The sequence below is a fragment of the Akebia trifoliata genome, chromosome 11 (genome assembly GCF_017979445.1).
Source record: "Akebia trifoliata isolate Shusen 1 chromosome 11, ASM1797944v1, whole genome shotgun sequence".
Lineage (NCBI taxonomy): Eukaryota > Viridiplantae > Streptophyta > Magnoliopsida > Ranunculales > Lardizabalaceae > Akebia > Akebia trifoliata.
In genome coordinates, this window is record NC_141385.1 from 30,074,472 (window position 1) to 30,099,736 (window position 25,265).

The following is a 25,265-nucleotide window of genomic DNA, read 5'->3' on the forward strand; positions in this document are numbered from 1 at the left end:
GCACCAACCCCGCCCCGGCCATTGCCGGTCTCTACTTATCCCAAATAAATCTACATCGCTAATGACAAACCTAGATTAAAAAATAATAATAAAAAAAAATCTTACTTTCGATCTGCAAAAGTGATATTCCCTCAGATCTGGTGAAAACGGCTCCTTGTACCGTATTCCTTACTTCGTTCTATCTCCGGATCTGATTTTTGATATCCGAGGTAAGGTATCTCCTTCTTGGATCTGGGTGCTTCGAATTTGTTGTGGATTTTTAGGATGTTTTTGAGAGGTTTTTGGGTGTTTTTTAGGCTAAAATCAGAGCAGGGGTGTTAGGTAAGGAGTTGAGGCTCCAAAATTAGGGTTTTGGAGAGGTTGTGGAGGCTTCTTCACCTATTTTTCCTAGGATTTTTTCTTTGATACGAAAATAGGGTGTGGAGGCTCCTATTTATAAAGTTTTTAGAAGCATTAGGGTTTGATTAGGGTTTCTTTTAGAGTTTTAATTAGGGTTTTGACTTTGGTCTCATGAGATGGACTTAGTCTTTAGGACTTTGACTTAGGGTTTTGACTTTAGTCTTATGAGATTGACTTGATTAGTTTAGATTAGGGTTTTGATTTAGAGTTTTGACTTTAGTCTTATGAGATTGACTTTAATACTTGACTCTAGTCTTACTTAATTGACTTTAATTTTGACTTTAGTCTTATTTGATTGACTTTAATATCTTGACTTTAGTCTTGCTTGATTGACTTTAAATTTTTGGAGAACCCCCCTCTATTATATCTTTGATTCTTTGGACCCCCAAATGGAGAGGTCATTAAAGAAATATCTTGCGAATCATCAACAATTTTTCTTGAAAGCCTGATAGATCAATTTTTTGGTTTAAATTTTAATAATTAATTTTATTAATGTTTCACTTTACATTATTTAATGATTTATTTATTAATTTCAAAAATTTTAATTATTAAAATTGTGAAATTACCATTTTGCCCTCGGAGAGGATTTTTTTACGTTTTAAGTCATTTTTCAATGTTCCAGGATGTTTTGGAATCAGTTTTTCGTAAGGAATTCAATGGGAATGTTGGTTTTTGCCATTTATGAAATTTTTTGTGTGAAATGGTCGTGAATTTTATGAGGGGTATTTTCATAATTTTGTCGAATTTTGTGAAAATTGGCGAAATGATTTATTTGATTTCGATTTGTCGTTTTATGTATTTGAATGGATTTTTCTAAGTGTAATGTAGGCTCTAAGGTTGTTTTGATGTTAGGGGTATTTTGGTAATTTGGTCATTTTTAGTGATTTTTATCGTGAAGCTTCTTTTTGGTTTGCAGGATGATGATTTCTATGTTTCTGGGGTAGTATTTTCCTAGCGTAGCGTGGTTTCTAAGTTTTGTCAGTTCGAGATACCTCATCCAGATTTCTGAAACATATCTGGTAATAAAATAAAGCATTGGAATAGACATCCATCATTGGAAACCTTTGCGATCGGGTTGACGACTTGATTAATCAGGCGGATGCAAAAATGGGGTGTCTACAGGTACAAGTCAAGAGTTGTAGCTTTCATAAATAGTTTGGCATCCCAGGAGGGGACCGACTACGTACTAGTACTACTTTGGCAATTGGGACATGTGACTGTGTGGCTCACAATAGGTCAAAGGCTCAGGTCACTCCAGCCTGGGTGCATCAATATACCTTTTAGAGTCACCTGATCAAACGGTACTGATGTCCCAGTTTGATATACCCTAAGGTACGTGACTGGAGTTGTGGTTTTCATGAATGACGTCGCATCTCCGAGGAGATCGAGCCATGCACTAGTGCCACGTTTGACTATATGGGATGTGCAAGCGTGCAAAACGATAAATATACTTGTGGTGTGTGCAAAACAGGGTGGGGTGTGCCCGGGGCCTTTCCAAACAAATGGGCCGGATCCAAACATCACTTTATGATTATCACATAAATATTAATCGAAACTATTACATCAAAACATACATATCAATATTATCTAACAATCAGGATCGTGATACATCGAATAAGCATAAATCATGACACCAAGATAATCAACCATAAGTCAAATCAATAAATAAAGAAAAAATATGGCTATTCCTCTATGGCCCAATCGATGACTATTTTGAATGGCCCAAAATAATTCGTGATTTCAAAGAATATTTCATTGAAAATAGATTGACGTTGTTGAGGCAAAGAGTGATTTTTTTTATTTTTATTAGACAAATCGATTTTCCTAAAAATTTTCTTTTCATAGAAGTATGAGGGGACCAAAATGGACCTTTGCTACTGCCAACCATACTTACCGTAAGGAAAAATAAATAAGAAAATTGGAAAAAAAAATAGAAAGAAAAGCCCAAAGCTCAAAGCTTCCAATACATGTTAATGTAAAGATGTTCGATAACCAAAGAGATTCGATTCGCCCATGGATCTGAAATTTTAAAATCTAGATTTTATTGGATCGAACTAAAGACTCTTTTCTCCGTTTAATGATTCTATCGATCTTGAACTCAAGGCTTCCAATACATGTTAATCTAGAAATTTCCACATTAGTGGACGGTTTTTAACAAAGCTGATGAACCCAGATATTCATCTGTAATTTTAGATTGACCTTCCCATCTCCAAATCCATAGAAATCTGGATTAATTCCTCTTATTTTCTGAAATTTTGCTTTTTTTTTTGATATTCTGAACGAAAATGCAAAAAAGGAGAATTTCTATAAAAAAAAATTTGGTTGAAAGAGGAATTGATCAAAACCAGGTTCGATTTGATCCGTGCAAAAATAATCCCAAAGCTTTTGTTTCTAAAACACAAGGTCCAGCACTTCCACTTGCAATTTAACGTTTCGAATGAGATCGAAACTACCCCTTTTATCCGAAGGGACGAATCAGATATTCGGAGAAAGCCAACACAGATCTTTGGCTCCTCAAGCTGTAGACACCCCATTTTTGCACTCGCCTGATTAATCAACTCGTCAACCCGATCGCAATGATTCCCAATGATGGATGTGTATTCCATTGCTTTATTTTGTTACTAGATGTGTTTCAAAAATTCGGATGAGGTATCTCAAACTGACAAAACCTTAGAAACCACGCTACGCTTGGAAAATACGACTCTGGAAACATAGAAATCATCATCTTGCAAACGAAAAGAAGTTTCACGATAAAAATCGCTAAAAATTGACCAAATTACCAAATTACCAAAATACCCCTAACATCAAAATGACCCTAGAGCCTACGTTACGCTTAGGAAAACTCTCTCAAACACATAAAACAACAAATTGAAACCAAATAAATCATTTCGCCAATTTTCACAAAATTTGACAAAATTACGAAAATGCCCCTCATAAAGTTCACGACCATTTCACACAAAATTTTTCATGAATAACACAAAATAATATTTCCATTGAATTCCTTACGAAAAATCGATTCTAAAACATCCTAGAACATTAAAAACCGACTTAAAACGTGAAAAGTCCTCTCCAGGGGCAAAACGGTAATTTCACAATTTTCATAATTAAAAATTTCGAAATTAATAATAAAATATTAAATAATTAAAGTGAAACATTAATGAAATTAATTTAAAAATTGAACTTAAAAAAATCGATCAATCGGGCTCTCATGGAAAATTGTTGAGGGTTCGTGAGATATTTCTTTAAGGACCCCTCCATTGGGGGTCTAAAGAATTAAAGATATAATAGAGGGGGGTGTTCCAAAAAGTTAAAGTCAATCAAGCAAGACTAAAGTCAAGATATTAAAAGTCAATCAAGCAAGACTAAAGTGAAAATTAAAGTCAATTAAGCAAGACTAAAGTCAAGATATTAAAAGTCAATCAATTAAGACTAAAGTCAAAATATTAAAAGTCAATCAAATAAGACCAAAAGTCATAATAGAGTTCTAATTAAATAATAACTCAATCTAATAGAATTCTAACTAAAACACAACTCCACCAAAAACAATTTTAATTAAAATACAACTTTACCTAAAACAAGTCTAACTAAAACATAATTCTAATTAAAAGAACTCTAATTAAACACTAACTCCATCAAAATCAACCTCTAAAAAATCTATAAATAGGGGTCCTCACACCCTATTTTCGGATTAAATCAAAAATCCTAAGAGAAGTAGGTCTAAAAGCCCCCTAGCCTCCCATAAACCCTAGTTTTGGAGTCCCAACTCCTTACCTAACATCCCCCCTTCTATTTTAGCCTAAAAAACACCTAAAAGCCCTTTCAAAACACCTCAAAATCCATAACAAACTCGAAGAATCCAGATCTAAGGAAGGGATACCTCGCCTCGGAGATCAGAAATCAGATCCGGAGACAGACCGAAGCAAGGAATTCCATACAAGGAATTACTTAATCAGATTTGAGGGAACGATAAAGTTGTCTTTGGGAAGGTATAATTTCTTAATTTTTTTATCTAGGTTTTTTTTAGCAATGTAATTTATTTGGGAAATTAGTAGAGACCGGCTTTGGCGGGACGGGGTTGGTGCCTAACACCTTCCAACCCCGTAACATGATCCCCGAATCCTTTTTTCTTTCGTAGATTAGTAATGTTTACCTTTCTTAGAGTAAATTTGGTTCCTAGACCGTAATAACTAGGTGGCGACTCCCAAACCTCAAGGGTCAAAAGCGAATCCGCGCACCCCGCAGATCGAGGGCGCTTTCAGTGGCGACTCCACTGGGGATAATTGAGGATCAGACTTGAAAAACCCCAAGTATGGGAGCATTGCTAAAACGACCTGGACTGTTTTTATTTCTAGCTATTAGTTTGCTTGTTTATTTTGTTTTGTTCTTATCCTTCTTCTTTTTTTCATTCAATTATTGATTGTGTTTTTGGATTATGGATATTCTGCTTTTGCATTATCATTTTTTTATGGTTCAATCGAAAGTCATTCGAAATGACCCTAAATAATGCGAGATTTCAAAGGAATAGTCTTATTGAGGACGGGATAATGGTTTTTGGACCATGATTTTTTTTACACATGTAAGTATATTTCGATTAAAAAAAAAATTAATAAAATAATTGTTGTTAGGAACAACAACATTTTTTTATTTGATGGCCGATGTGCGATGTACCCTTCGACAACATTTTTTTATTTGTTTTTTTTAAAGAAAAATAAATTAAAAAATTTTAACATGCTGTCCATTGGCAGCAAGAAGAAAACCCAATAAAAAAATTGGTTTTTAAGTTGCTGCCAAGCATTGGTGTGCCTTTAGCAAAAAGTTAACTTTAATCACCAAACCCTTAATGTGTTTAGTATAATTGGGGGGTGTGCTGTTAGCAGAAACGTCTTCTTACTATTCTCTATCTTCTTCTCAAAGGAGAAGAAGAACACAACAAGAGAGAACGTCTCTCCTTCATCCTTCTCTCTCTCTCTGCGAAAGCAGCCAACATGTCCACCCCAATCAAAGATCGGAGTTTACTCTCGAGCTGTAGGAGCTTTTTTCGTCTAATTGACAGATTGTTCAAACACTTAAACCGATCAAGTTTGTCACCATTTCATCTCCAGTGACCATAGAGCAAGTCGAAGCTTTTGGTGTCCTCGATCTAAACTCTCTTCATTCATCCCAACGGTATCTTCTAGATTTGAGATTCAACGAACTGCATCTGAGGGCTGGTGATCAAAGATGCTCCATTTACAATAATTTGTTAAATCGCGGAAGGGATCTCGGTTGAAACCAAACCCATATGATTTTCTATTCAAGTCAAAGTGTTCCGATCAATTGAGTCCGAAAGAAATCGTTGAAGAAAAACTATCTTCTGGTTAATTAAAGACATCGAAATCACATCTCCATCCCCTGTTGATGCGTCTCAGACTCATAATCCCAAAAAAATGGATTGGTGAGGTTTCTGAGAGGTAAGCATCACTGAGACTGAATATCTGTAGGGGTGTTTCAGTTGGCGAACTGTTTGTTTAGATTTTAATTCGGGTCTATTGTCAGATATTAAATTCGAAATGGTTCGTAATAATTTAGTCCTAAGATCTGTCATCGGAGATTTTAGAGTTTCTGGTGTAGCTTTTGTGGCTTTGAGTTAGAGGTGGCTGAATTTCTTCGACAGATGGGTTCAATTATCCTCAAACGAATCTGGAGCTAATAACTAAATCAAACCCCAATCATCTCTTTAGCCAAAGAAAATGAGGAGGAATCTTCCACGGATCTTGGTTTGAATTTCGGTCTACATCTGTTGCCCGATCTTCTGTAATCTACCTCCTTCCCTTCTTCTCGGCTTTTCCTAAAATATATATATATATATATATATATATATATATATATATATATATATATATATATATATATATTGGTGATTACACTTTTTAAAGTAAAAGCAAAGCAAAGAAATTACTGAAAATGCCAATTCAATTTGGGGCATCGCTCGAATAGTGAAAGTGGGACTTGAAGTCTTCTGGTGAATTACTAGAATTTTTGGGATCAAAACCGGTGGATTGGATGAAATAACAGTTAAAAGAATTTAATTTTGGATAATTTTTTGTAATTGGTGAACATAGTAGTTATTTGGTTGATCCCTTTTGAACTTTTATTGTCATACCAATTTTTGTTTATCCCCCATCACTAAAATATTAGCTAATTTTGTTTGTGATTACGAACTCTAAATTGGTGGGACATTAACAAAAGGTGGTATGGCAATAATGGCTCATTTGTCTCTTACACAATTTTTATTTAGACTCTTATTTTTAGTTTTTATTTAGTTTTTTTTTAAAAATAAATAAATCACTCTTTGCCTCAACAACCATCATTCTATCTTCAATGTAATATTCTTTGAAATCCCGAATTGTTTTGGGCTACCCAAAATAGTCCTCGATTGGGCCATGGAGAAAAAGCCATTTTTTTAACTTAATTGATTGGCCTAGGATTAATTATCTTTGTATCATTGATTTTTGCCTATTCAATGTATCGCGATCCTGATTATTAGATAATTTTGATATGCATGTCTTGGTGTAATAGTTTCGATTAATATTTATGAGATAGTCATAGTATGATGATTGGATCCAACCCAATGTTTGAAAAAGGCCCTGGGCACACCCCACCCTGTTTTGCACACACCACATGCACGTTTACTGTTTTGCACACTTACACGTCCCATATAGCCAACGTGGCACTAGTGCGTGGCCCGATCTCTTCGAAGATGCGATGTCATTCATGAAAACCACAACTCCAGTCACGTACCTTAGGGTATATCAAACTGGGACTTTAGTACCGTCTGATCAGGTGATTCTGAAAGATATATTGATGCACCCAGGCTGGAGCGACCTGAGCCTTTGACCTATTGTAAGCCACACAGTCACATGTCGCGATTGCCAACGTAGTACTAGTACGTGGTCGGTCCCCTCGTGGGATGCCAAATCATTTATGAAAGCTACAACTCTTGACTCGTACCCATAGGTATGTAAAAGATAATCTAAGTATATCAACTGCACTTCTTGGTCAAAACCGGTACCTAAGCGAGATCTTGCCCCACTGTACCCTACTGTACGAGGGGGATAGACTACGTCTATTCTAGACGAGAGGTATTTAATGCTCCGTTTGGAAAAGCTGTATGTAAAGTTGCTGATGCTGAATTAAGTTGCTGAAGCTGAGAAAAAGTTGCTGTTGCTGTTGCTGAAGCAACATGCTGAATTGAGTATATTATTTGGTAACATGCTGTCTAACTGTGCTGTTAAGATGTTGAACTGTTTGGTAACCTGCTGTCTAAAAATTGTTGGATGAAATTAAAAATAATATTTAAAAAAAAGATTATTTATCTGATATAAGTAATAATATGTTAACAATAAGTATAAACATAGGATTTAATATTAAAAAATAAAAATAAAAATTCAATTTCATTTTTTCTATACTAACATATATAATGTCTATCAAATAAATAATTAAATAAAATTTTACATCATGTATATATGGCATTATAAATTTGTTGAGCAATCTCATCTCGTACAATATTCATATCAACAATCAAGACATGTAAACACCAACCGAACCTGAGAGCCCAAACACCCGTAGGGTAGGGCTAGGCCTAAGTTTCTTTCAAAATGCCCAATGGCCCATCAAGAGGAGACTTAAGGCTTCAAAAAGGCCTTTTAAAATACAAATTTTGCTTGGTCCTTCACTTACCAACGGATCAGAGTCCTTTGGGCCTGAGTACAGATGTGATTGTAACGTTGTAGTTCACATATGGTAGCCTTCCACACCCCCCCCCCATTTTTTCTCATTATGTTCGCATCCAACACAACAATTTATAATTACGTAATACAACCCATCACATATTTAATTCAACTTTGGTAATAAGCAATAAAATAAAGGTGATTCCAAGTCATAAACATCTTCTCACCTCATACCACACCCAAATAAGGTAGAGTGACCATTGTGAAACTCTAGTCTTCTGGATTTATGTTCGAGCAATTCGTTGTTATTTACCTCAATTTTTTTCTTTGTGTGATTATAATAAAGTTCAATGTTTACCATGTTTGCATCAATTACTGATTTGTTGTCAAATGCATCTCACTTGCATATCTCTTTTGGTCTTTCTTAAGATTGACAGAGGTGGAGAATATGCTTTTTTAGTGAGTGGTTACAATGGGGGAGTTCTTGCCGTTGCTGATGGTGTTTATTGAGCAAGTATTCATGCCTTGACCTTTCGCTCTCCCAAAAGACATTTACCATCTTATCATTAGTTTGTTGAGACCCAATCCAAGGCAATTGACCATTGAGGTCATCCTTTTGTACCTATTTCAATGCCACCCTTCAAGGGTTCAACGTAGTTTGACCAAAATGACGTGCTCCTACCCTTTCATGTGGATCTAGTATTTGTAATTGGTGTAAAAAAAGAAAAAAAACTGTACACAAGTTTCTTTACAAATGATCAACATACAACTCTCTAAAAATTTCAAAATGATATTCATGTAACAAATTCTTGAAATTGAAAGGCAATTGTAATTCAAACTTTTTTATTTTTTGATAACCACTACTTTCTAACTCTCCAGATGAGGTCATCCATCTCATGGATGAAAAATAAGACAAAAGTTGGCAAGCCCGTTGGCAAGAGCTCTACCCACACAACTCTTTAAATCAACTAAAAGGTCAATGTCAACTATTAGACAAAAGTTGGCGTGCGTTAACAAAAGTTGGTGTGGCAATATAACTCTATTTTTCTTAACTCTGTTTCTAACCACATGTTTCTTTGGTTGCGGGAGAACATTGCTGTCTCAAGTTCAATTCAGATTCAAAGAGTTGTGTGGGTGAATCTTGTGGATGCTGTCGAGAGCCCAAAGGTGAGTTGAGTGTGACGAAGATGGGTTCCATGGGTGAGTCGTGAGTGAGAGAGGGTGTTGATACTGCGTTGGCCATTAATGGATGGCTGCGGTGTTGCTGTGTAGCTGAGCATTTGGAGTTAAAAGGAGATGAGATGATGAAGGTTTGTGAGTGATGGGTGAGAAGACAATGATGTTTGTGTGTTAATGGTGAATATGAGTGAGTGAGGGAGATGAATATGATGCTCTTGTAGGTGTTGGAACGAAGAGAATGAGGGTGAGTTTGGTTTCGATTGAGTTGGAGAAGATGACAATGGTGTTGAGACCAAAGGTTTGTGGGTGAGTGAGCATTGAAATCAATGGGTGAATGGAGGTAAATTTTTGACTTTACTCTTTTTTCTCTTTTTTCTCTCTTTTTTTTTTTTCCTTCTAGATTCTCTTAAAATTTCCAATGAATAACATGCTGTGGGAAGGATTGCTTTAACACGCGAATATTGAAAAATAAAAAAAAATTACTTACCTGAGGGAGTTGCAGAGAAGATTTCTTGCTTGTAAAATCAGAGAGAGATGACCATGTGATGTTGCGGAGACTCGTTGAAGAGTTGGAAGTCGAGACACTCTGTTTTTGCGGAAGAACCGTGTGATGTTGCGGAGACTCGTTGAAGAGTTGGAAGTCGAGAGAGTCGACTGTTTTTGACGAAGGAATCGGCAAATAAAAAGAGTCCTACTCCATCCCAAACACTGAAGTTCCAAAAAACCGAGCGTGTTTGGATGAAATTAGCCTTCACACGGCTTTTCCAAACGCAGCATAAGTGGGCCCTTGCTCAGCATCGTGCGCCACCTTTCAACTGGAGATCAAACTGGCTGTTTTTGGCTTCAGAGAAGTGAGTTGAGATTTTAGATTATCACCTAAACGGTATATCAAACCAAGTCACCACGTACCGTCTGATTGAGTACGCTCAAGAGGTATATAGGTGTACTTGGGCAAGGGTGGCCAGATAAAATGCATTGCACATAGTAAGCTTAGAGTCTAGAAACCTCCCCTATAGGTCACAACTCGAACTTATCGTGGGTGTTCCCGGGTTGCTCTATTTAATCCAACCAAAAGGTAAGTGGGTGGATCGGTCCACATCGCTCCAATCAAACCCGCAATATCGGTCCAACCCAATAAACTTAATTGATGAGACATACTGGTCAATATCAAGTTAAACCAATTTGTCCAATTGGTAAATGGATCTTATGGATCAACATATGGATCGGTTGAACTAATTGACTTAAAAATATTAGATGAAGTGATGCAAGTAGAATATTCAGATCCATTGGGTCAAACCGGGCCAAACTTAAATGGGTACATTGTCCCAATCACCTTGCATCGGCCAGTTTAATTTAATGGACTGAATATTACATACTTAACAAGATCAGTAAATCATATTCATGTAGTATTTTTTGATCGAAATATTTCATTAGTTAGAGATTTTGAATCTAGGGGTTAACTTAACCTATGCTATCAAGAGAAACCTCTATTTATTAAAAGTCTACTCTAGGATCCATAACTAGTAATCCACCTTTGATGGGATTTTCAGGGTTATCATTGCACCCAAACTCAAGCGTCCACCTCCTAGTTGGAGTCGTAAGTCCAGTCGGTTAGAACGAACGTTGGTACCAAGTCAACAGGCAAAAATGGCTTCAGAATCTGAGCTCACAGAAATTCGTAAGATTTTGGCAACCTTTGCCAATGATATCAACAGTATAAAGGGCAAAGTGGAAGTCTTAGAACAGATTTCAGAATCAACTGGCAATCCCATTGATGATCCTAAAGGAAAAAGGGTAGAAGAAAATACAGCGAGACGTGCCCATGAAGTCTTCGAACTCGATGGAGACGAAGAGTATAAGAATCCAGTGTTAGCCAATAGAATGTCTCAACTGGAGTCAGCTATGAAGAGTATAAAGGGTATCGATGAAATTGCAGCGGGCATTGAAGCCCTGAACCGTATCCCTAGAATTCATCTGCCAGAGAAGTTTGTGATGCCTGAAATAGACAAGTTCAGTGGGGTAGGTTGTGCAAAAACGCATCTTAAAGTGTATGTTACTAGCATGCGCATTGTTGGGCTTAGCGACGAGCATATGACATTACTGTTTCAACGAACTCTGTCAGGATCAGCTCTACGATGGCTGATGTCTCAAGACCCAACTACAGTAGGTACATGGGAGAATATGTCAAAGGCTTTCTGGCATCAGTACAAATACAGTATCGAAATTGAAACTTCAAGAAGGGACTTGGAATCAACTAAACAGAAGAATGGGGAAACATTTACTGACTTCATCGGTCGTTGGAGGGCCAAGGCTACACAAATGTGGGATAGACCTTCAGAGAAAGAACAAGTAGCTATTATCTTAAAAAATCTCTCGCAAGGGTATGCCCGACATCTAGTCTCCCAATACCTTCCTACATTCGAGTCTCTATTGCAAGTTGGTAACCAATTGGAAGATGCTTTCGCTTCCGGAATCCTTTCCAATCCTTCGGACAACAAGTTCAAAAAGCCTTTCACCAATTCCAAGTCTAGCGCTGATCACGCCTATGTAGCCCATACGTCTACTACACCCATCCAATCTACTATCTTGCCTAGTAACCAAGTTAACCCTAATCAACCTCGACCACATAGGAAATTCACCAATCTTGGTATGCCTTTGAGCATTGTCTTTCAAAAATTATTAAGTAAAGGGCTCATTGCATCTCTCCAACCTCGACCTTTACCAAGTCCACTCCCTACTTCTCACAATCCCAACCTATTTTGTGAGTTTCACCAAAATTCTGGTCATCTTACTGATCGTTGCGTTGCTCTTCGTCATACAGTTCAAGACCTCATTGATGCCAAAAAAGTTACTATTCCTGTCCTTGAGCAGCCAAATGTTATTACCAACCCTCTACCCATTTACCAACCTCCTCAGACTTTGAACATGATATCCAATACTCAACTCTCGTTTGACCCAATCTTTCTCATCCTATCAGTCAATCATAAACCTCCTAGCCCCCCTCTTACCAGAGTGACGGTCCCTAATGAAGTTTTCACCACCAAATGCAGTCTTGGCAAAGAGAGAGAAAGTAAGTCTGAAGAATGCAAAGAATCTGAAGAAGAAGACTCAGTCCAATCGCGTGGAAATAGTTTCTCGAGTCTCAGTCTGTAATCAAGCCCGTTGTGGGTAATTGTTTTTAGTTGTTTATGAGTCTTGAGTCCAGTTCTTTCTATCAATTCAGTAATCAAGTCTATCTTTTTATTTCTTATTTTGTTCTAGTCAAGTTAGTTTGTCGAGTCTGCATTGGTGTCAGTCGCCCCATCTAAATTTAACTGAATAAAGAAAATTTTTGAATACCTCGAGCGCATTAACGAATTAACTAATAACTGGCTTTAAGGAGAAATTTCTCTAAAGGAACCCCCCTTGAATGAGAAGATAAATGTCTTGCTCGAGGAACTAAAGGTCATTGACCTCGGAACAAAAATAATTCCCAAGAAATTCAGATTGGAACTAACTTATCCCCAGAGGAGCACAAAGAGATGATGAATTTATTCAGAAAATTCAAAAGACTTGCTTACATGGTCCTATGAGGATATGTCGGTTAAATCTGGAGTGTTGTTCAACATGAAATATATACCCATCCTGTGAGAACACCACATATACAAACCAGAATAAACCGACATAGTCAGAGGAGGGATTATAAAATATATCAGTGCTGGAATTTTAAAATCGATGGAATAGTTGAAGCAGCCAGTAAAAATCTCAAGACAATCATCGTGAAAATGTGTCAATTACACATCACACCGGGATTGGCCAGAGAAGTTATCATTCGCATTATGGACATATTACACTTCAATACAGTCTTCTACTAGAGTCACTCTAGTATGATATGGAAGTAATCTTACCGGTTAAAAGGGAAAATCATGTATCTCAAGGTCTTGATGGAAGTCAATTGTTAGAAATAGATTGGGTCTGTCAATGGAGAGGAGTTACTCGCATGTTTGACAAGAAAGTCAAAGTTCATCACTTATAAGTCAAGGATCTAAGCATCAAACTACCAAAAAAAAATTGAGCATTCTTCCTCGATCATAGAAAGTTTGAACCTAATTGGAGATATTCAATCATTAAGGAAATACTATCTGGAAAAATTGTTAGACTTCAAGATCATGATGGAATCGAATTACTAGAGTCAACCAACCTTGACCTGATCAAACGGTATTACATTTAAGGAGGCCATCTTTGGCAAAATCAATTTTCCTGCTACCCAATTCAATATCTCCTTTCTCAGCCCTTTGTAGCCTTTTAAAAAAAATGATGCATTTTTCTTTCTCAGCCTGATCACCTAACCTAGGGGAGGGAAAAATTTGAACTACGTCTTGGTCTGATCCCAAAATTCTGGGGTACGTAGGCAACCTGAGAAGTTACTTCAGGCCCGACCACATCAAAATAAAAAAAAAATAGATTCCTCGACAAAAAAAAAATCTAAAAAGAAAAAAATTCAAAAGAAAAAAATTGTCAAAGTAGGAAGAAAATTCAAAAGAAAAAGAAAATAATTAAAAAGAAAATGCCACACAAGGGGCATTTGGGTTTTTGAGCCTCAAGATTCCTTTCTTTTTATGCCCAGTCCTAAGCCTACCTATAAAAGTCCTCTTAAGTACCGTGTGAAAAAAGTCAAGGAAGGTAGTAGAGCATGATCAGACAGTAACTCCAGAAGTTCAGAAGGGAAGAAGAAGAAAAAAAGTCTGCTAAGTTGAAAACCCGAAAAGGACGACTTAGGCAAAAATTAAGGCAAGCTCGCAAGGTTGAAAATCTGAAAGGACGACCTTGGCGACAATCAGAGCAAAGAAAAGAGAAAAAATTGTAAGCTCGCTAGATCGAAAACCTAAAAAGGTGATCTAGGCAAAAGCTAGAGCATTCTCGCTAGATTGAAAACTTGAAAAGGCAATCTAGGCAAAACTTAGAGCAATAAAAAAAATAAAAGAAAATCTCAGTTGAGTTGAGAAGCTGAAAAGACAGTCCGAGCAAAAACATCAGAAGTCCGAGTGATCAAATTTCAGTTTGAACCAAATATAGACTCAGGGGATACAAGTATCTTGTCTATGATTGATCTGAAGAGTTTCATGTCCCTAAGTGAACCGACGGGGAGAAAGAATAAATTCTATGATGAATTTCAGAAAGAAATATTTTGTTCCAATTTCTTTGAGCCTGACTCAAAATCTTCAATATAAAGAGTCAAAATTAAAAGTTAAACCTTTATTGCGCTTGCGGTAATCAAGGATTTCAAACTTTCATAACAAGGGCACTTCATTTTTCTAAAGAATATAGTTTCCCCCTTATACTAGGGGCATTCGTTTTCAAAATTATGTTCAATTATCCCAAGTGCAATGTTCCTTGTCAAACTAGGGGCATTTTTGTTCTGATGCCTGGTCAATTTCAACCCCAAAGGATAAGGTTAACTTTGAATTAAAGGTTACCCTCTTGATAGCAATTTTGAAAACTTCTCAGATTCAAAAAGAGTTAAAATGTTTACCGGACCTTCATAAAATTCATTTTTTTATTTATAAAAAAATCAAATGCGGTGTAAATCCCCCATTTATCCCCAAAAAGCTTAGTTCCTTACTCTTTCATTTCGAGTAGGTAGAGTAGAACTTCCCAAAAAAATTAGTTCATTACTCTTTCACCCTGGGCAGGTAGAGTAGGACTCCCAAAAAATTAGTTCCTTACTCTTTCACCCTGGGCAGGTAGAGTAGGACTCCCAAAAAATTAGTTCATTACTCTTTCACTCTGAGTAGGTAGAGTAGAACGTTCCAAAAAAAAAAAATTAGTTCATTACTCTTTCACCCTGGGCAGGTAGAGTAGGACTCCCAAAAAAATTAGTTCATTACTCTTTCACTCTGAGTAGGTAGAGTAGAACTTCCCAAAAAATTAGTTCATTACTCTTTCACCCTGGGCAGGTAGAGTAGGACTCCCAAAAAATTAGTTCATTACTCTTTCATTCCGAGTAGGTAGAGTAGAACTTCCCAAAAAAAAAATTAGTTCATTACTCTTTCACCCTGGGCAGGTAGAGTAGGTTTCCCAAAAAATTAGTTCATTACTCTTTCACTTCGAGTAGGTAGAGTATAACTTCCCAAAAAAATTAGTTCATTATTCTTTCACTCCGAGTAGGTAGAGTAGAACTTCCCAAAAAAAAAAAATTAGTTCATTACTCTTTCACCCTGGGCAGGTAGAGTAGGACTCCCAAAAAATTAGTTCATTACTCTTTCACTCCGAGTAGGTAGAGTAAAACTTCCCAAAAAAAAATTAGTTCATCACTCCTTCACCCCGAGCAGGTAGAGTAGGACTCCTAAAAAATTAGTTCATTACTCTTTCACTCCGAGTAGGTAGAGTAGAACTTCCCAAAAAAATTAGTTTATTACTCTTTCACCCTGGGCAGGTAGAGTAGGACTCCTAAAAAATTAGTTCATTACTCTTTCACTCCGAGTAGGTAGAGTAGAATTTCCCAAAAAAATTAGTTCATTACTCTTTAACCCTGGGCAGGTAGAGTAGGACTCCTAAAAGCTTAGTTCATTACTCTTTCACTCAGAGTAGGTAGAGTAGAACTTTCCAAAAAAAAAAAATTTTAGTTCATTACTCTTTCACCTTAGGCAGTTAGAGTAGGACTCCAGAAAAAAATTAGTTCATTACTCTTTCACTCCGAGTAGGTAGAGTAGAACTTCCCAAAAAAATTAGTTCATTACTCTTTCACCCTGGGCAGGTAGAGTAGGACTTTCAAAAAATTAGTTTATTACTCGTTCACCTAGGGTAGGTAGAGGAAGACATTCAACTTTTGCTCAGATTATGCTCACTTTGCTCAGATTATGCTTAGTTTTTTTTCTCAATCTTTGCTCAGTTTCACACAATACATACACTCACACTTGCATTTTTTAGTTAGGGAGAATTCTCTAAAATTCAAGGATCTGATACTGTCAGTGAGAGCTCACGCTCAAGGACCTGACAACTTTTTAGTTCGGAGAGAGTTTTACGCTCAAGGATCCAAACATCCTGACGAATTGCTAAATCAGACTGCAAAATGAACTGTCACTAGCTTTGGCATTCAGATATCGCTCTATCTACCAAAATAGATTTGCTATCTAGTTTGCTTCAACCCTCTGCCAAAGAGGAGCATCTGTAGACACCCCATTTTTTCACTTGCCTGATTAATCAACTCGTCAACCCGATCGCAATGATTCCCAATGATGGATGTGTATTCCATTGCTTTATTTTGTTACCAAATGTGTTTCAAAAATTCGGATGAGGTATCTCGAACTGACAAAACCTTAGAAATCACGTTACGCTAGGAAAATACGACTCTGGAAACATAGAAATCATCATCTTGCAAACGAAAAGAAGCTTCATGATAAAAATCGTTAAAAATTGACCAAATTACCAAAATACCCCTAACATCAAAATGACCCTAGAGCCTACGTTACGCTTAAGAAAACTCTCTCAAACACATAAAACAACAAATAAAAACCAAATAAATCATTTCGCCAATTTTCACAAAATTTGACAAAATTACGAAAATGCCCTTCATAAAGTTCACAATCATTTCACACAAAAAATTTCATGAATAACACAAAATAATATTTTCATTGAATTCCTTACGAAAAATTGATTCTAAAACATCCTAGAACATTAAAAATCAACTTAAAACGTGAAAAGTCCTCTCCGGGGGTAAAACGGTAATTTCACAATTTTCATAATTAAAATTTTTGAAATTAATAGATAAAACATTAAATAATTAAATTGAAACATTAATGAAATTAATTTAAAATTTTGAACTAAAAATATCGATCAATCGGGCTCTCATGAAAAATTATTGAGGGTTCGTGAGATATTTCTTTAAGGACCCCTCCATTTGGGGGTTCAAAGAATTAAAGATATAAAAGAGGGGGGTGTTCCAAAAAGTTGAATTCAATAAAGCAAGACTAAATTCAAGATATTAAAAGTCAATCAAGTAAGACTAAAGTCAAAATTAAAGTCAATTAAGCAAGACTAAAGTCAAGATATTAAAGTCAATCAATTAAGACTAAAGTCAAAATATTAAAAGTCAATCAAATAAGACCAAAAGTCATAATAGAGTTCTAATTAAATAATAACTCTATCTAATAGAGTTCTAACTAAAACACAACTCCACCAAAAATAATTCTAATTAAAATACAACTCTACCTAAAACAAGTCTAACTAAAACACAATTCTAATTAAAAGAACTCTAATTAAACACTAACTCCATCAAAATCAACCTCTAAAAAATCTATAAATAGGGGTCCTCACACCCTATTTTCGGATCAAATCAAAAACCCTAAGAGAAGTAGGTCTAAAAGCCCCCCTAGCCTCCCATAAACCCTAGTTTTGGAGTCCCAACTCCTTACCTAACATCTCTCCTTCGATTTTAGCCTAAAAAATACCTAAAAGCCCTTCCAAAACACCCCAAAATCCATAACAAACTCGAAGAATCCAGATCTAAGGAAGGGATACCTCGTCTCGGAGATCAGAAATCAGATCCGGAGACAGACCGAAGTAAGGAATTACTTAATCAGATCTGAGGGAACGATAAAGTTATCTTCGGGAAGGTATAATTTCTTAAGTTTTTTTATCTAGGTTTTTTTTAGCAATGTAATTTATTTGGAAAATTAGTAGAGACCGGCTTTGGCCGGGCGGGGTTGGTGCCTAACACCTTCCAACCCTGTAACATGATCCCCAGACCCTTTTTTCTTTCGTAGATTAGTAATGTTTACCTTTCTTAGAGTAAATTTGGTTCCTAGACCGTAATAACTAGGTGGCGACTCCCAAACCTCAAGGGTCAAAAGCGGATCCGCGCACCCCGCGGATCGAGGGCACTTTCACAAGCAGGATCCAATATTTCAAGTCAAAACGTCTCCCAACGATTCGAACCGGCACACCATGAAATGTTCTTCAACAGATGAAAGAAATGGCGACTTTCCATTAAAATCGTTTTAGTTCGAATAGATTTCTAGGGGGTTGTCGATTGGAAACTTCGTAGCTCCTTATGGAAAGAAATTAGTGTTTTATGCTAATTTTATGTTGATCTAAGCTGATTTCCATCAACTGAACAGAGAGAATAAATCGGTTTCTGTTAATGAAACCAAGTGAATGTCTTTTAAGAAGATGATGTGGGTAGAGCAAAAAAATCGATTTTACTTATAACATACCACTCACACCAGCATATCGTTGCTGTTAATGTGGTGTAAAAAAACATAAAAAATAATTTTACTCGAGGCACCCCAACCACTCCAGTAACTTGTGCTGTTGACAGAGCCTAAAAAAAACTTTTTTTTTGTTATTTTTTCAATTTTCCTCCTTGCTGTCAAAGGGGCAACACGCCTAATCATAGAAAAACTTTTTTTTTATTTTATTTTTTGAAAAATTAACCAAACAATTTAATATAAAAAAAATAATAAAAGACTAAAAAAAAATTGCTTGCACATACCTAAAAAATATCTTTAAAAAAAAAAAAATTCAATAATAACACGGCTAAAGAATGGATCCATATGTGTTTAAAAAAATTGAATAATGAATAATAACTTAGAAAGACAAAAAAATAAAAATAAAAATTTTAACGATCCCCATGATCTATTAACCATTATCCTTAATAAAATTATCTTTCGAAATTTCGCATCATCTAGGGCCATTCCGAATGGTCCTTTATTGAACCATAAAAAATGGGCTAAACACAATATTCAACATAATGATCATTAATAGAGGCACGAGAGGGATAAACCATAAAAATAGACAGATAAACTAAAACAATAAATAAAATATAAAAAAACAAACAACAAAACATAAAAAAATAAAAGGTCTCTACTAGCAATACTTCCCATACTTGGGGATTTTCAAGTCTGATCCTCAAGGTCACCAGTGGAGTCGCCACTGAAAGCGCCCTCGATCCGCGGGGTGCGCGGATCCACTTTTGACCTTTGAGGTTTGGGAGTCGCCACCTAGTTATTACGGTCTAGGAACCGAATATAAACTCGAAACGGATAAAAACGACTAATCTACTAAAGAAATACTAAGTCTGGGGATCACATTACGGGGTTGGAAGGTGTTAGGCACCAACCCCGCCCGGCCAATGTCGGTCTCTACTTATCCCAAATAAGACTACATTGCTAACAAAAAATCTAGATAAAAAAAAATAATAAAAGAAATTTTACCTTCGAACGCAACGATTCTATTGCCTCAGATCTGATAAAACCGCTCCTGGTACAACACTCCTTGCTTCGTTCTGTTACCGAATTCGTTTCAGATCTCCAAGTTGAAGTATCTCCTTCTTAGATCTATGAGTTTTCTAATTTTTTTATGGATTTTGAGGTATTTTGGAAAGGCTTTCGGGGAGTTTTGTTATCTAAAATTGGGGTATGGATCTTAGGTAAGGAGTTGGGACTTTAAAATTAGGGTTTATGGGAGGTTAGGGAAGCTTTTTGACCTACTTCTCTTAGGGTTTATTATTTGATACGAAAATAGGGTGTGAGGACCCCTATTTATAGATTATTTTAAGGGTTTGTTTAGATAGAATTAGTGTTTAATTAGAATTCTTTTAGTTAGAGTTATATTTTAGTTAGTATTATTTTAGGTAGAGTTGTATTTTAATTAGAATTGTTTTAGGTAGAGTTATATTTTAGTTAGAATTCTATTAAATAAAGTTATTATTTAATTAGAATTCTATTAGGACTTTGACTTTTGGTGATTGGATTTGATGTGTTCATCCCTGATACTTGAAATAACGATCTCAAGCCGTAGAACTACTAAGCATCGGGGTTAGATATATTGAGGGTGGGATGATTTTTGCAATGGGACTATGCTCGTAAGTGCACGTGCAACAAGATTTTTTCATTTCTTTTCCTTTCCATCGACCCCCTTACAAACATGTAATGAAAGCAACAAAAGTAAATAAATATTACAGTTTGGACATGTAAAAAAATAAAAAACAAAACATAAGAAACAAACCACAAACAAACAACGTTAACAAATAGAAATCTATTTTTTTTAAATGATCGAGTTGTCACGAGGGGTGAGCCTAGCTTTCCCAGTGGAGTCATCAACTGTAGATATGTGATTTTCGATTACGAGTATCACATCTACTAAGGATTGGAGTCGCCACCATTCATATTGTAAGTAGGTATGAATGATCACCCAGAATGTACATTTTTAAAATAATGTAATTTTTGACGTTTAATGACTCTCGTTTGAATAAGTACTAATCAAACCTTGAGATCGGGGTAAACGGCTCGATTGGAAAAAAGGAAAGGTGTTAGGCACCTTTTTCTCCCCATTAAGTGGTGGTCACCTCAACTCAACTCGATCATTTTAATTGAAAACAAAAATAAAATGAATTGCCACATGTTGGGGGACTTGTTCCCTAAGTAGGGACTTGCTTTTGGCTTTAGTTTGTAAGGGTCATCTCATCGAAAAGGATGATCCAAAAGGGCATTAGCCTTGGACATAATCAATATTTGAAAAGTGTTGGCCATGGTTATACACCCATTTTTATGAGTTGAGAAGGATTCAAATATCGTTGCCTCAAAACAGTTTAAAGGGTTCAAAATCGATTTTGTTTGGAAATAGGTTACAACCCTTATACTTTTGACTAAATCGAAGCCTAATCTATCGGAGATAAGGGAGGGGGAACATTCATCCTAAGTCCATCTAAAAATAAAATAAAGAGAGGAAAGGATAATAGAAGATGGAGGTGGAGAGGGTAAAGAGAGAGAGAGGGGAGGAGGGTATCTTTGAACCCACCTTGAAGCTTCAATCTTCTTATTCTTAGATTCTTCTTCTTTATGTCCATAATGGTTTATAAGAATGTCACCTCTTTTGTGTGATTGAAGGAGTAGGAAAGAGATGATGAGAAAATTGAGTTAAGTATAATATTTTATGTAAGATTTGGGAGGAGAATTGGTAACCATTTTTGGAAGGGGAGGGGGGTATTTATAGGTGTTTTGAGGGTACTTAGGGATATAATGGGGTGAATTATTGGGAGAGTAGAGAATGACATAGGTTTTAAAGGTGAGGGGTATGAAATTTAGAGTGGAGGGGAGGGTAATTGTGTAATGAGTGAAAAATAGGTAGTATTTGGATCCAAATGGTTGGATCTTACCCAATTTATTTGGGTGTAGTGTTTGGTGAGGTGAGATGAGTTATATGTGATAGAGAGAATGGGGGTATAAGGTATTAGGTGTTTGATTGAGTGTTATGTTGATTGAAGAGGTAAGGTATTTATATTTAGAAGAAGAATGGGTAGTGTAAGGGTTAGGTGTTTGGATTTTTGAGAGGGTTAATGAGATGATGACATGTGTTAAAATGATGGGGAGATGGGGTGATTATATGAATTGATTGGTGAGAGTAGGTGTTTGCTTAGAGAAGAGGAGTGTTGGTTAGGTTTGTAAGAATGGTTTTGTAAGAAATGATGAGGGGAGGTATGGGTTGTGATGTGAGTTGGTGGAGTGATTAGAGAAATGTGATGGGTTAGGGTGTAGGGGATATGGGTTGTGATGTGGGTGGTTGATGGTGTTAGAGAAGGTGAGGTGAGTAGGTTAGGGAAGGGTATGGGTTGAGATGATTTTTGGAGAAAGATGATGTGGGTAGATGAATGTTAGAGAAAAGTGATGGAGGTAGGTGGTTAGATGAGGGAGGTGAGAGGGAGTGATGACATGTGTCATATTTGGTGATCAAAATGGTGATTGGTTGATGTGGATAGTGGTTTTTGGGTTAGGGTTATGGGTTAGATATAAATTGGATATGGATAAGGGTTTGTGGGCCTTTTAGTGTATTGGGCTTGGGTTATGAAAGATTTGAGGATTGGGTAGGGTTGTTTTAGGAATGTGTTTTTGAGGGTGGGTATGTTTTAAGTTTTAGGTGGTGTGGGATTGGATTTAGGTTAGGGGATAAGGTGAGAAATTAATTTTGGAGAGTTGAAGGTTTGTGGGCCTTAGGTGGGCTTAGGATTTTTTCGGATTCGGGGGTGGAGCGGTGGAAGGTAGTGGGTATCCCAAGTCTCATTTTACATTTTTTTTTATCCTTTTAGGAATTTTTGGAATAGTTGGATTAATCAGAATGTTGCGTGTTGGCAAATTGGGCTTTTTACGCCTGTTGGCGATTTTTATTGAAATCCGGTATTTTTGGTTTCGAAAGCGGAGTGGTGAAGATGGGGGGTATACCAAATCTTTTTGGGTAGGCCCACTAGACCCTCAGGGGGTCTTGGGGACCTCAGTTTGATCAAAGTGTAGTTTTTTAATGATTTGGGCCTTTGAGGCCCGTTGGTAAATTTTATTGAAAAATTGGTATTTTTGGGCTCTTTCGAGTTAGGGCATGTTCAAATTGGGGTGTCTACAATTTTGTTGGAAACTAGTGAATTTCCTAGCTCTTAAAAATACCGTAAACTTAGTATTATTAAATCAAGCTAAGAAGGTTGCATTAAATTATTGAGGATGCTATCATAAGTCATTATTTTTTAAAATTGACATATTTCTTCAAGATAGTCTATGCCTCACAAACATTTTCTTACCAAAAGTCCCACAAGAGAGTCCACAAATGGACTAAACAAACAAAATGCATGGGGGGTGGGAAGTTGAGGGACAGCTTATGAATTTTTTATGTAAAACCATTAAAAGTATGAAGACTTCTTATTTTAATGGGGGGCTTGCATGGGTGAATAAGTTCTCTAATTCTACCTGTAAGACAAAGAAATGTGAAAAAATGGGCATGTTTCAGCAACAACAGATAAGTATAGATTATTTAGTAAGACAATTAGACAAACCAATCCTCGAGGGTTTTCTCTACTATTTGACCTCAAGAAACTGTTATATGATCAAATTGGGCTTCTTGTTCATGGTTTTGGTCTTCTTAGATTCCTATTCTCTAGGCTTCTACAACTACGGGAGAAGAGTATGGAGCCGAACAACAAAAACTTCTTCCCCTCCATCTCTAGAGTTGGGTTAGTTCAAGTTAGGTGAAAAACCATTAAGAACTCTACCTCAATTTGCTTAGTAAGAGTCACTCCGACTCAAAGAACTATGGAAGAGAAAGATCCAAAATAAACGAAACAAAATCAATTATTGATCTCATACTTTTTAAAGAAAAGGGGATGAACTTTGTCATAGCCTCATAAATTTGAAAAGTCAAATACAATTACAATCAAACATGCAGCAAGTGAAAATGTGTGCAAATAAAAACAACCTGAAAGATAATGACAAAACACTAACCGAACAAACATCAAACTCTAGTAACTGAGAAGATTAAAGAATCTTACCAATAAGTTCAACTAATTGAAGAACCATTTGTCCTGTGTGAACCCCTTTGACACAGCAAGTCCAGTAAATCTTGTATGCTTCAAAAATGTAAACACAACCCTAAAGAAGACAAAGATAAATGGTAGTCAGTATGACGGAATCCAACCAAACCAATAATATAAAAATAAAATAAGCTCTTGCTGTTGATTAAGGAATTAGTAAAATATGATATTGATTTATAACCCTTGATGGAAGGAAATTAACTTTAACCAACTTAAAATCTATAAAAAAATTGAATGAGCACGAATATGCCAACCATTTAGCAAAAATGTAAAGACTTGGATGGCTAAAGTGAAGTAGTGTTTCTAGAGTGCCATGTAAAACAAAAGGCACATAAAAAAATGATGTGGATCAAAGTAGTATGAGAGGATACAAACATACTAGAATTAACAGTAAACGTGCAGAATTAAATAATAGAAACTTGATTAGTTCAACCAACAATCAATTTTTTGGTTAAGGTATTGATGGTCGAGGATTGAAGTAGTGAGAGCATCCATGGAAGTCAAAACCAAAATATCTTCTTAAAACCAATTTAAAAAACTTGAACTCAAGATTTGTTAACAGGCTTGGCTATTTATATGTATGTGTGTTAACTGTGATATCGTAAACAACAATTTTTTTTTCATTTTTTTTTAATGCCCCCATCCTAGCCAAATGAGAACAAATTCAGTCCAATTCCAATTCCAACCACAAAGTTCTTAAACAATAAGATTTATGGATTAAAAACAATGCAGAATGCAAAATAACACATCAACTCTTTCATGAATGCTGCGGAAAAAAAGAGAAAGGGAAACAAAAAACTATAGAAGAATGTTGGCTAGCAAGTATAAAAATGAATCCACTTCTCCATTGTTGGACTTACTAATACTTATACATGTATGCATTTTCAACAAAGAGGGTGAGCGGTTGCTTCCTCTCTTTTTCTCCCAATTTGCAGGAGTGTCGCTAGCATTACTCTAAACTAGATGACTACCAATCATATTCTTTTACCAATTAAGAGGAAGTGTGAAATCAATAGAAGATATTTTCATAGCCAATTGAAGTAATATATACAAAAATAAACAATAAACAACACTATACAATTTAGGTTTACCTTGTATGTTGCACATTCAGTATTACTCTTGAAGGCCAATGTTGCCATGACACGTTGTAATTCTTTCATATGGGTAGCTCTCCATGGTGCAAGGTACTTCCGAGCATATGTGATCGTTTGCAAGTTGTTATCTGCTCTAACAAGTTCTATGAACTCCTAAAGTCTCAATTGAAATTCAAATTTGCTTTGTCACCCAAAAAAGAATTCAGTGAGGAAAAAGGGCTTACTCTAAGCCTCATCCACCATATAAAAAACCTTGAGATTTTTTATAAATCTACCATGCTTTTGCTACCCTAATGGCCAAGTTGAAACACATTCTCAAGCGTTCTATAACAAACACTTGCACGTGACATGATTCCTCTATTGATGACAGTGTTTCCTCAAGATCAACTCTTGAATTCAGATTATTTGGGTGTTAGCTTATTCTGTACCTCTATGTATACATGTTTAAACAATAATTTTCTTTTTTCGTCTTGGTTAGAAATTCAATGAATAGAAGTTATAGACACAAAATCATATATTTTATAGATAGACAAACACTGAAATTCTTAAAATCAA

General features: G+C 36.0%; 1 pseudogene; it reads right to left on the reverse strand.

Annotated features, from left to right (window-relative positions):
* LOC147391238 (uncharacterized) overlaps positions 1-24,755 on the reverse strand; it is a 46,039-nt pseudogene extending 21,284 nt beyond the window's left edge.
* Positions 24,756-25,265: the final 510 nt, after the last annotated feature.